The 4,726-nt window shown below is 33.2% G+C and overlaps 1 long non-coding RNA gene across 1 annotated transcript; it reads left to right on the forward strand.

Annotated features, from left to right (window-relative positions):
- The first annotated feature begins 1,825 nt into the window (after positions 1-1,825).
- On the forward strand, positions 1,826-3,172 carry LOC110896258. Its single transcript, XR_002567788.2, has 3 exons — positions 1,826-2,108; positions 2,205-2,491; positions 2,716-3,172. It is a non-coding gene; the product is annotated as an uncharacterized LOC110896258 (long non-coding RNA).
- The last annotated feature ends 1,554 nt before the right edge of the window (positions 3,173-4,726 follow it).

Genomic DNA, 4,726 nt, shown 5'->3' on the forward strand with positions numbered 1-4,726 from the left:
CAATCTCTTCTAACCACTCTTTCTTCTAGATACAAACTATATATCATTGTTTTTTTAACTTCGATGTGACATATTTTAATATTTCTAACAACACTATAGTCCTATTTTTGCTTTTTATTATAAGTTTTTAAGAAAGCTAAGCTTAAATTTATTATAGTTCAAAGAAAGACAAAATAACACGTGTATGTGAGAGTTAACGAATCAACTACTCGGTCTCGTGTCACTCACTAATATGGTAGTGATTAATGGTAACTCATCCTTTGATAACGATCACTAAATACAAATATGTTGTTGATTATTCTTTTGTCCTTTAAGGTTTAAACATTCCATTAAAACGTTTAGTTTTATTTTTTTGGAGGTTTTATTCATTGTTGTCAAGTGTTGTTGCATTTATAGTAGTGTGAAAACAAAACATAAAAAAGTGATTACTTTCACAACCAATACACGGTACTTATTCTGTTCGATCACTTTGTATTTTCAAACGTATAATGCTTTTTGAAAGGTTTCTCCAAATTATATAAATGTGATCATCATATTAGACAACAATAAACTTGACCGAGAAGATTTAGATATGGTTGGTAAATGAAAAATAAGTCAACAAATTATTTGAGTTTTTTTTATAAAACCGTTTACTTTAAAATATTCAAATTTTAAAGCATGACTTTCTCAAGATTCTTCAAACTATTTTTTATTCTTCCATATAAAATATATAATATTTTATAAATTTTCTTTTGACTTTTATAAAATTTACTCAGTGATTAGTATTATTCCTAGTATATTTTATTTGGTGTTGGATGGTGTAGTCGTCCCTCTCTATTTTTCTATAATAAATTAAAATGTTTAAATTATAAGTAGAAAGCTATTGATAATGATGCTTAAAGGTTATACCGTTGAGTTGAAAAGGAAGGAGTGCCCTTCTATGGATTAATCCAAGTCCAACCAAATATAAAACATCATAAAATAAAAGAGAGAACAAGATATGTCGTCGACCACACACTCAAAAGGAGCCCAATGATTTTGGGCTTACCAAGTGAATTAGTATAGGAATGGGCCATCACGGAAATGTAGTTTTTAATTTTTTATTTTAATTATCATTATCTATACTATATTATAATGCATGAGAGAGGGGCATTTTAAGATACCCAAAAAATAAGAACTTTTCCCCCCTTTTATTTATAGATAGACCCCTAAAATGAGGGTAGTTTGGTCTTTTAAATACTATCTATTTTTTAGCCCATAAACATATTACACTTAAATCCCCGAGTTTTAACGAAATTATGGATTATTAGTTACAATTTCCCCCCTCCACAACAAACTTATAATTCTTTTACGTATTCTTGCCATATCTTATAAACTATAATGTATTAAAAAATATAAAGGTACCTGCACGATCTACTCATTTTGTTGACGTTTCAATAGTTGTCATGGTCAATATTGACGTGCGGATTAAAATGTACAGATAGACGATACATTAGTGTACAAATGATTAAAACAATGTGTCCTGTCACATTTCAACATGCTCGAGGCTCTCTATGTTGTGATCACTATTTTTACCAATTTATTAATATTGTTTTGTAATGTTATCTATCTATACTAGGTAATGTAGATTAGTATTTTAAACGCTAATTACATTTTGGTTCCCTTATTTTATTTTAGTTACACTTCAATTTTCTTTTTTATCTTTTACAAAATTATCGGTAATTAGTTTAGTGGAGTATTATCTTTCACAAAATTATCGGTAATTAGTTTAGTGGAGTCATTCATGCACTGCATGCGGATCTTAGATCTCCAATTTGAATTCCTACTCCTCTCCCAAAAACCTAGCAGTTGTCGTTGCTTCTCCTACGACATTTCCTCTTCACCCTTCAAGATTATCAAGTGGTCACCATCACTTCCCACGTATCACAACCGATTTCATCACACTATTGCATTAACGAATCTATTAGAGTTTCTCAACATAAGCCCTAGCGATTAAGGTAACCAACATATCAATTTCAGCTTCTTACTTTAAATTGATAAGCGATAGGTATTCACCACATCCTTCTTCATCTTTCTATCTGTTCGAACTATTGATCAATGTGTGTGGATTTATTAGGTCACTTTCACAGGTAATAGATTCTAACTCTGTTCAATCAAACTCATATGAAGGGATTGTTGTACTTTTTCATCCATTTACGTTTTTGGGTTCGTGGCTTTCGAATTAGGGCTTATGTGAGATGCTGATTACTTAGGTTTTTGGGGGACGCAGACATGTGGATATCCCAGGTAATGGGTTTTAACTTATATAAAATGATTGTTATATTTTTGGTTTTTTGGATTAGGACTCATGTTTTGGGAGCCTAATGATCAACCGCTACTACCATGCACAACACCTGAGAAAAAAAGTGATCAACCATGTGGAGGATGATAAACAACAAACAAGGTCACTTGAAGAGCTTAAAGAGACAATCGTATAGCCATCAAGATTCAATCTTTTAATCGTGCATATCTGGTACTGGTACATACATCATTCTTTAGTACTAAATACCAATTGACACTTTTTGATTTTTTGAGTCAAATCTGCAAGAGTTGAACTTGAAATTTATTGATATTTGGTCAAGTATTTAACATCACTTCTTTCTACATGTTCAACTATATATAATGCTTAGTAATTTTTTTTTATATTTTATCAGTAACTAATTAATTCCCATTTTTTATGATGTTGAAAACTTTTAGACCTATTTAAAGTCAAAACATAGTTTCCGAACTCTGGTTTATTATGGCCATATCTATGGTATTGACACATGCATGGAAAGCGTTAAACGGGCTGAGAGGAGTAGTGACGCTCCAAGCAGTGATTTGGGCTATACCATGAGGCGACGATTCTTAAACAAACTGAAGAACACCAAGTAAAGTTTTGTTTAGTGTAGGTTGTAGGCTTTGAAGGGATACGAGATACCGGAGCAGTTGGAAGTTCTCGAGCTGCAGAGATATATGGACTTGATATTCTAGCACAAACAATCCAGGTGTCACCTAATTATCATCTTTTCACATATGAAAGTGTTATATTCTAACATCACATTGTGTGTGTGTCTGTGTGTGAGAGAGATAGGCTAATGTTTTACAAAAAACTGAAGTTATGGACAAAACTGTTTCAGTGTTTTGGTTCAACTTGTACCAAAAATTTGCCCATTTTGACCTGTATATTGGCACTTAGTTTGTTTTGATGTCTTTGCGCTTCTTCTGCTTTGATGCTAGCTCACTTTGTGGGTCACATCTCTATACATCCTTACATGACAGTAATATATTTATATTCGCATCATGAATAACTTGTTAATTCCATTGTAGACGGATGATAGACAAATGATGTAGGTGAAAATCGCCAGGCGCAAGCCTGGGCACCTTAGGTAGCCTGAGGCGGCTTTTTACAGTTAGATAATCATATCTAAACCTTATTATATATAGTATAGATATTTAAAGTTAGATAATCACTTTGCGCCTCGGGTACGAAACACTCGCCGCTTTTGCGCTTCGCGCCTTAGTTATAGACCTCGTCGCTTTTGTGCGCCTCTTGCTTTTTAAAACCAAGATTGTTGGTTTGCTTCTTCCAAGTTCCAACCTTGATAAGATCATAAGATCTTTTTAAGGTTTACACACACCTGTAAATCTGTATCATTTTTTGCTTATTGAAATGTGAATTACTAATACCATTTAATTGTGAATTTTTAATACAATTTGATTGTGGATTCTGGCGGTTGGAAATGTGATGTTTGGGGTGGATTAGTTGACGATCTATGAGGATGATGCAATGTATGCTTGATTTATCGAGGGAGCTGTGTAGTGAGTGTTTGTACGGTACAATTACTGAGCTTTGTGATTGTTGTAGCAGTAGAGTAGTAGCAAGGGTGTTTTAATCTGAATTGCTATATGAGGTACTCGAATGAACATCTCTACAACGATCGTCCCATTGAAGTTAACTCTAGGTACTAATTGCAATTATCCACTACTATTTGTCTATTATTTATTATGTTCCTTCATATTTTCAGACCGAAACGGGTCTGTTTAGGTTAATAACAAAACTTCAACAACAAAAAAAAAAAGAAAAAGAAAAAGAAAATGAGTTAAAAGGATCGAGCGCAAAAAAATATATTTGTGTTTTTGCCGGATCCAGTCTGATCAGACCCGTTTTGACCCACAACGAGTCTAATAACAAAATTTCAACTAAAAAGGGATATGGGTCAAACGGGTTGAAAGAAAAAAACATTGGTTGATTAATCAAATCCGGTCTGATCAGACTTATTTTGACCCACAACGGGTCAAATATTATCGGGTCAAATTTTCAAAAAAAAAAGGGCCAGATGGGTTGAAAGCAAATAATATCGGGTTAACCAAATCCAAGTCTGATTAGACCTAAGTCAAATGGGTTGACAAAAAATGTGGGTTAACAGGCATGAAATCTTTTTAGACCACTTATGACCGAAACTTGACCCGTCATTCTACAAATTCAAAGAGTAGGTGGTGGATAAACCGCAACCTTTCAACAGATTCCGGTATCCCACATAATACTTTGACTTTTTGTAGTACAAATAAGGACATGGTAATACTTGCTACAAATTATCTTGTTGCACAGCTGTAGAACATACCAGATCAGCTCGTTGGAAGGTATGAAAACTTCCATGTAAAATAACCTATTCGCCCATAGTTTGAATGTAATGTTGAAGATGCTCTTTACTTGGCTGATGGTCAA

This window comes from Helianthus annuus, chromosome 12 (genome assembly GCF_002127325.2).
Source record: "Helianthus annuus cultivar XRQ/B chromosome 12, HanXRQr2.0-SUNRISE, whole genome shotgun sequence".
Lineage (NCBI taxonomy): Eukaryota > Viridiplantae > Streptophyta > Magnoliopsida > Asterales > Asteraceae > Helianthus > Helianthus annuus.